This window comes from Oryx dammah, unplaced genomic scaffold (assembly GCF_014754425.2).
Source record: "Oryx dammah isolate SB20612 unplaced genomic scaffold, SCBI_Odam_1.1 HiC_scaffold_3, whole genome shotgun sequence".
NCBI classification, from domain to species: Eukaryota; Metazoa; Chordata; class Mammalia; order Artiodactyla; family Bovidae; genus Oryx; species Oryx dammah.
The window spans coordinates 13,388,195-13,397,296 of record NW_024070187.1 but is presented as its reverse complement, the minus strand read 5'-3'; positions in this window follow the sequence as shown (position 1 = coordinate 13,397,296).

Genomic DNA, 9,102 nt, shown 5'->3' with positions numbered 1-9,102 from the left:
ATGGAGGTTCATAACATAGTACCAGAGACAGTGATCAAAACCATTCCCAAGAAAAAGAAATGCATAAGGCAAAATGGTTGTCTAAGAAGGTCTCACAAATAGCTGAGAAAAGAAGAGAAGTGAAAGGCAAAGGAGAAAAGGAAAGATATACCCATATGAATGCAGAGTTCCAAAGAAGACCAAGAAGAGATATGAAAGCCTCCCTAAGTGATCAATGCAAAGAAATAGAGAAAAACAATAGAATGGGAAAGATAGAGATCACTTCAAGAAAACTAGCCATACCAAGGGAACATTTCATGCAAAGACAGGCACAATAAAGGACAAAAGTGGTAGGGACCTAACAGAAGCAGAAGATATTAAGAAGAGGTGGCAAGAATACACAGAAGAACTATCCCCCAAAAAAGATCTTCATGACCCAGATAACCACGATGGTGTGGTCACTCACCTAGAGCCAGACATCCTGGAATGTGAAGTCAAGTGGGCCTTAGAAAGCATCACTATGAACAAAACTAGTGGAGGTGATGAAATTCTAGCTGAGCTGTTTCAAATCCTAAAAGATGATGCTGTGAAAGTGCTTCACTCAATATGCCAGCAAATCTGGAAAACAGCAGTGGCCACAAGACTGGAAAAGGTCAGTTTTCATTCCAATCCCAAAGAAAGCCAATGCCAACAAATGTTCAAACTATCATACAATTGCATTCATCTCACACACTAGCAAAGTAATACTCAAAATTCTCCAAGCTAGGTTTCAGCAGTACATGGACTAAGAACTTCCAGATGTTCAAGTTGGATTTAGAAAAGGCAGAGTTACCAGAAATCAAATTGCCAACATCCACTGGATCATTGAAAAATCAAGAGAGTTCCAGAAAAAAACATCTACTTCTGCTTAATTGACTACACTAAGCCTTTGATTCTGTGGATCACAACAAATTGTGGAAAGTTCTTAATGAGATGGGAATATCAGACCACCTTACCTGCCTTCTGAGAAACCTGTATGCAGGTCAAGAAACAACAGTGAGAACATGGAACAATGGACTGGGAAAGGAATACATCAAGGCTGTATATTGTCACCCTGAATATTTAACTTCTACGCAGAGTACATCATGCGAAATGCTGAGCTGGATTAGGCACAAGCTGGAATCAAGATTGCCCCAAAAAATATCAATAACCTCAGATATGTAGATGACACCACCTTTACGGCAGAAAGTGAAGAGGAACCAAAGAGCCTCTTGATGAAAGTGAAAGAGAAGAATGAAAAAGTTGGCTTAAAACTCAACATTCAAAAGACTGAAGATTATGGCATCCAGTCCCATTAATTCATAGCAAATGGATGGGGAAACAATGGAAACAGTGACAGACTTTATTTTCTTGGGCTCCAAAATCACTGCAGATAGTGATTGAAGCCATGAAATTAAAAGATGCTTGATCCTTTGAAGAAAAGCTATAATCAACCTAGACAGCATATTAAAAAGCAGAGACATTACTTTACCAATAAACGTCCATATAGCCAAAGCTATGATTTTTCCAGTGTCACATATGGATGTGATAGGTGGATCATAAAGAAAGCTGAGTGCCAAAGAATTGATGCTTTTGAACTGTGGTTTTGAAGAAGACTTTTGAGAGTCCCTTGGACTATAAGGAGGTCAAACCAGTCAATCCTAAAGACAAATCAGTCCTGAATATTCATTGGAAGGACTGATGCTGAAAATGAAGCTCCATTATTTGGCCACCCAATGCAAAGAACTGACTCATTGGAAAATACCATGATGCTGGGAAAGATTGAAGATAGAAAGAGAAGGGGATGACAGAGGATGAGAGGGTTGAGGTTGGATGGCACCACTGACTCAATTGATATGACTCTGAGCAAGCTCCATGAGTGAGTGGAGAACAGGGAAGCCTGGTGGGCTGCAGTCCATGGGGTCGCAAAGAGTTGGACACAACTGAGCAACTGAACTGAACTGAGGCTAATAGATGTATCTGAGCCTTCAGTAATAAGAGGAAGATAAAATTTGAACTTTGGCAATAAGGAAGTCAAGGACAATAATATATCTATTACTTTATAAATTGCCTTTGTCCTTACAACTCGAATTAATTTTATCTTTAACTGGACTCTTGAGAGCAACGTTCTATCAAGTCAATCCACCAAAAAACAAACTTCAAACTCTAAAGAGATTTGCCTTCCCCAATCTAAACTAAAACACTGAAAAGGACAGACTGAAGCACAAAAGAGATGACAAAAATTTCGAAATAATTCCGTTCCACATTACCTCCTGTCCCCATTCCTCTACCCCACTCCACCTCCCCAAAACACTTAAAAATGATTGCTGAAACAGAGCCCATAGCACATTAGCCTTCTAGGAGTATCACAGCTGTCTGAAAGCTGAGGGGAAAAACTCCAGGCAGGATTATGGTTTCCTCCTTTTTTGTTATTGTTGTGTTTCACGCTGTTCATTTGGGGGGTTTTTTGAAAACAGAAGAAAGAATAGACAGCTGGATGGACAGACAGACAATTACTTGAAGCCAGATTATTAGTAGCTTAAGTAGTAATCTTTTAAGTGTATTGCCAAACACACCGCAAGGAGATCTGAAACAGCCCTTGTCTGAAAAAAGTTGACGAGACGTGGTAACAGCACACCTCAAACTGTTTTCTTGACCCCAAACTTTAAATGTTACTTTCATCTTGTTAAAAGGTGCTTAAAGTAGTGTAAGGTTTTGAGGCTTCCTTTACTGAATGTGTCCCCGCTGCCTTCCTCAGCTGTCATTTGAATTACTTGAATTTTTATAATGGAAAAATATCACCTCCATAATTCATGCTGTGTCAATATAAAATTTTCAGTAATCCACCAGAATTAGAATAAATAAAACCACTTCAACTGTATTTTTCCTTACTTTACAAATCAGATGACAGACAAAAGTGTGGCTATGTAAACTATCCCAGTTAGACACACTGGCCTGTGCCATTAAGATTTCAAGGAAAGAAACTCTCAACCAAACAATAAATTTCAGATCAATACTGGACTAATAAAAATTTCTATATGAGTATCAACACACTAGCAGAGAAGAACAAATACCTTTGTCAAAATCTCATTGGGGAAATAGATTGATATAAAAATAGAAGCAACAACAGAAAATGATAATTTAGATTTTTGAAAGTATAAAACATTTTGTGTTTTTTTTTTTCTTGACAGGTAAAAACAAAACCCACAAAACCATTTATATACTGCACTCTCTTCTTATCTATATCCTTTACATTGCATTTCTTTCTTCATGGGGGGGGGCGGTGAGTGAGGGTAGCATTACAAAAAGGAAGCTGCAAAGTATTTAACTAATATATATTTATTTTAATCAATTCAGACAACATATCCACTTTCAGACAACAAAAAGGATACATTAAAAAAAAAATTCACCCCCACCCCATTTCCTGAATGTTAATATATATTCTTTATGGTTTTCTATGCTTATACAACATATACATAATTATATAATGTATATGTAATTAAATATATATACCTTAACTTTCAGGTATTTTGAAACTTACTCAAGAAACTGTAAGAGTCACAATACCAGAAAGACTAAATAGTCTTTGTTTCAAAATAAATTTTTGTTAGTTCCAATCCAAAGTATACAGAAGGTATACAATTTTAAACCAAGTATACAGTTCTATATTCTTCTAGGCAATTTTTATGAAAATAAGGTTAGTATACCTTACCAAGTAAAAATAATCATAGTAAGAATCATGGAAGCCACTAACCCAGAAAAACCTAAAAAACAAATAAACAAAAAGAAGAAAGATAAAGAATACTAATATATCTATCCTTAAGGACTCAGAAAAGCTTACACCATAAGTTTTCAAAAGCAATGCCAGAAATACCCTGCTTTGCAGCTTGTCACAAAAGAGCATTATCAATCTCAGCACACATTTTTTTCTTTTACTTCTCATTTCAAAAATGTCTCTCCTTTAAGATTTCAGCACTGGTTTAATTTGAAACAAGTCCCTTCAATATTGATGCTGTTATGAACAATGAAGTATTCTGTTTAATGTTACAAATTCTCAACTATCTGTAGTTTTGGTTTTTTATGCCAAGAACTTGACTGTGATGCAAATTAACAATTGCCATATTACTGGTCTATGTATCATTGATGTGGCAACTGCTGTAGCTGGTTTCCTGGTGTCTTTAAGTGATTTAAATTGGATTTAGATTGTTTCGGGAGCTAAATGCCAATTGCTGAAACTCATCATTCGTGCGGTTGTACATGGCTAAATGATTCACTGAGATCCTAAAGCTCTTACCGTCAATGGTGTGTTGGTCATGGTTAACAACCAGTTCTGTGGGTAGGGAGAAGCCCAGTCCTGATTTGTAGCATTTTCCAATTTCCGGGTAGTAAATATTCCCACTATGGCCAATTTCAAGACACTGAAATAGGTCAATAACCTCAGAGTTGGCAAGGGATGTGCACAACCAGCTCTTGGGAGCATCTACAGGCCACTTCACAGCAATCTTGAACAGATAACTGAAATTCAGTGAGATTCCAACTTTTCATTCCATACAGCCACAATCATAACTACTCCCCTCGAAAGAAAAGCACCCCTGTTATCACCCATTCTTTCCCCTTTCCCATCATTTCTCCTCCTCCTTTAGAAAACCAGGTCTAATTTTCTGCTGAGCTTTTGATCTGAAACTTCTTTCCCTAAACTCATGATTAAGAATGCAAAATCTTCACTTTGCACATCTTGACAATATCATGATCTTAAAAAAAAAAAAAAAAGAGAGAGCAGTAGCTGCTTTTATTTCCTAGCATCAGGACTAGAGTCAAGAGGAAGGTAAACAATTATAACCATTCCCTAAGGTACATTTCAACACAGAAGGCTGTGGTGATTTCAGAACTTCCCATCTGTTCTTTTCCATCTCCTCACCTTTAGGGTCACCATGAATGGTTTCACATGGGAAGTGCACAGTCAAGTGCCTGGCACAGGGGAGGGATGGATACGTGTTTGTTGAATAAGTAAACGAATATTCATTCCTCTCTCAATCTTGTGATACTCATAAGGACAGTCCCACAGAAGGAAGTACCTATAATATGAATGTACCTCCATAGTGTATCCTCAGCTATTATACAATATGAGTAATATGAAAGCCATTTATGAAAGGGATTATAAAAGGCTTCCCTGGTGGCTCAGAGGTTAAAGTGTCTGCCTCCAATGCGGGAGACCCAGGTTCGATGCCTGGGTTCAATCCCTGGTTCGGGAAGAAACTTCTTTCTTTAAGTGAAGAAGGAGAAGGAAATGGCACCCCACTCCAGTATTCTTGCCTGGAGAATCCCATGGATGGAGGAGCCTGGTAGGCTACAGTTCACGGGGTCGCAAAGAGTCGGACACAACTGAGCGACTTCACTTTCACTTGCACTATGAAGGGAAGCCTATGGAAGTGTTTCTGAATTTATCAATGGAAGAATTAAGTTACTAAACTGCAGGAAAGGGAAAATGTCTGTGTGTGCTAAGTCGCTTCAGTTGTGTTCAACTCTTTGCAACCCCACGGCCCGCCAGGCTCCTCTGTCCATGGGATTCTCCAGGCAAGAACACTGGAGTGGGTTGCCATGCCCTTCTCCAGGGGATCTTCCCCACCCAGGGATCAAACCTGCAACTCTTGCAGCTGCTACACTGCAGATGAATTCTTTACCACTGAGCCACCAGGGGAAGCCCAAAGGGAAAACACTATATTCCTAAAATTGTCCGAAATCATTGCTATCTGTACTGTCACTATTTCTCCAAACTTGCAGGCCCAGATTCACTGGGGAGAACCTGCCTGTACTCCAGGAGGCCATGTAAGCATCTGAAAAATTGTACCAGATGAAAGCAACTGGCTTAGAACGTCACTCAAGCACTTTTCTTCCCTAACCTTCTATTCTCCCAGCACTTCCCTTGCCTTCTTTTCTCTTCACCAACACTATAATCACATCACCACTGTAATAAATAATCTTTACTAGGAACCTTGCTCCAATTGAGAAGCCAACAACCAGCCTCATAATCTCATGTGTTTTGATACTTGTTGGTCTCTTCTTCCTTGAGCTCTTGTGGAAAATAAGGACATTTCTGAGGGGAAAATCCTTTAATTTCATGTGATTTCTTACACATGTTCAAAAGTATTCCAAATTGTATCATTTTATTCTGTAAGCAGCATTACAATGATTATTTTCCACCTCTTCTTTGGAAATGCACTTAGATTTAATCTACATTACAAACTAACAGTCTCTGATTAGCTAATCTGAACTTTAGCCCAAAGCATGCTAAAGGAACTTAACTGAATTAATGAATAAATGAATGAATGGATAAATGGATATTATAAGATCAAAATCACTATTCTAGAATCTGTATAAATGCACTTCGATATTCAATCTAATTGAAAAAATGTTCATTTAGAACATATTTTATTGCCATCTTAAAAATCAACTACATTTGACACAATTTCATTCAACTCTGCATTTTGTTAGGGACCAGAAAATACAATGCTATTTCTTAACCAAATCTTTGTAAACTTTGTGGTTGGAATTGCTATGATAGAAAGATTAAATTTTGTCTTCCCTGATGAGCTTCCTAAGTAAATTTTTGAAGTCTTGATTACACCTGTTTTTATCATTGTGCCTTTTTTTAATTCAGTAGCTTCCTTCAGAATCTAGTTTCAAACATACTGGAGAAGGCAGAAACTCCTCCATTTGTTTCTACAACGGTTGTAAATTTGTCCAAACCCCACATAGCCTGTAGAGGTCCTTCTAATCCCACAACTATAATTCAGGCAACACAGGCAATGGAACCCTCAGCAATTTGCAGGGAAAGGGAAAACTACAGCCTGCTAGATAACAGGAGTTTCATTTTAAAACCCTTCCTTCCGGAGGTTGGAGGGGGGTTCAGGATGGGGGACACATATGCACCCACGGCTGATTCATGTCAATGTATGGCAAAACCACTACAATGTTGTAAAGTAATTATCCTCCAATTAAAATTAATTAATTAATTTTTAAAAAAAACACCAGTAGTTGTATTAAGATGGAATTAAAAATCAGGTATTAAATATATTTTAATTAAAAAAAAAACCTCTTCCTTCCTAATGGTTCAGAAATACATTTCTCAGTATAAGAAGATAAATACAACTGAAATCAATATTACATTTCAAGTGTTTGGTCATATGTGCATCTATGACTTGTAGTACCTTCAAGATTCCTTCCTTTCTTCATTAGACACTTACTGACCAACTGTTGTAGCTACCAATTGAAAATTAATATGTAGAAGATACATTTCTATTGATGAATTTAAAATACTGTTTTGTTGTGTTCAAAAAAATTATATTAACCACAAAAACTTGGGTTCTTCAAGTGGGTGTTTATTCAATACCCACTACTGAGTTTTGGGGGCTTCCCTTGTGGCTCAGCTGGTAAAGAATCCACTTGCAATGAGGGAGACCTGGGTTCAATCCATGGGCTGGGAAGATTCCCCTGGAGAAGAGAAAGGCTACTCACTTCAGTATTCTGGCCTGGAGAATTCCATGGACTCTGTAGTCCACGGTGTTGCAAAGTTAGACACAACTGAGTGACTTTCATTTTCACTGAGATTTTAGGCTTTGTCTTCAATTTTAGATATATTTGAGTAGTTATCAGTGCTGTCAGAAAACTGGCTGGTTCACAGTTCAACCTGTCTGCAAAATCCTCAGTGGAGAAATAGTAGAGCTTAAGTCACTTACCCCAACTGGTGTCAGCTATTCCTGATGACAAGAGTGCCAGCAGGGTGGGGCAAGCTTACAGTCAGATTAATAAGAAGTTTAATCCCCTACTTCCCCAATATTAATATAATACAGCAGTTTTTCTTTCCACAGGGTACAATTAATAATCACTTCTCATTCAAGCAGCTGAGACACAACACTACCATTAGGCAGTGTTTCTCCAACAGCTGAGTCATCCCTTTCAATTTGGTGTCAATTAGGCTAATTAGTGGTTAGCAGCTCAGACTGCCCTTCAATCATTTAGAAATAGCTTTTCACACAAATGACAGGCACTCACTCTGCGATTTTCTCACATACTGATAATCTATGTCTTGGCTGCTAAAATAGTTACTATAAGCAGGAAGGACAGCATTTGATTGGCTCAGCACTTGTCTGCCAACTGTCACAAAACAGAGCTTTTGTTGGCCACCCACTAATTCTACGGGTGTCTTGTCAGCCACAGCCACCGGGGCACAATTTGTTGGTCACTGATATAACTCAATCGTGGTACCTTTTCATCTCACCAGCTAGGTGGTCGGGCTGTGCTTCCCCCTGAGGGCATATGTAACTGTTAACACACTATTTCTTTTGGCTCTGGTTCTAAACCCAGGCAAAGGGGATTAGAAACCTGGCTTTTAATTGTGCTTGCCTTTTTCTTTCGTGAATGGCAATCATTCTGTAGCACCTTTTGTGATATGAAAATGAACACTGGATTAAAGCATATTTTTGATTCCTCACCAAGCATTCTAGTCAGTCAGGCACCTTGCTTAAGCCGGTGGGTGTGCTTAGCGGACAGTTCAGTTTTGGCAGCAGGCAAACATTGAGCAATTTCAAAGCAAACCTGGTTTCTACTCCTAAAGAAGATCACTGGGAACAACTTTACAGAGATAACACAAAGAATTATTTAGCACTGTTCATTTAGTTATCAGATAAAATCTTGAAACTTTTGACAGATTGATTTTCCTCATGAGATTTTAATAATCATAATACATAAACAAAGAGCTTGCATAAACTGTAGAAAAACATAAAGTTGTTCTACAAATTAAATCTTCAGGTGAAGAACATCTTTTCAAAACTAAGGTGGTGTTATGACTTTTGAAAAATGTTATATATACTGACATATCCTTTAGTAAGCCTCATAATATGAGAGAATTTTCATTTAAATAGGACATAATTATGTCCTGTCTAGAAGTTTAGATGTTTAAGAAAAGTTACCTTATTAAATTAGATATGTTTTCAAAAAATTAAATGTTATCAACCTTTTGATTCTTAGAAATTGAATCCTATGTCATAAAATTATATATGAATATATTTTTTGAACATGGTTATTCAAAATTTCCAGGAGTCAATA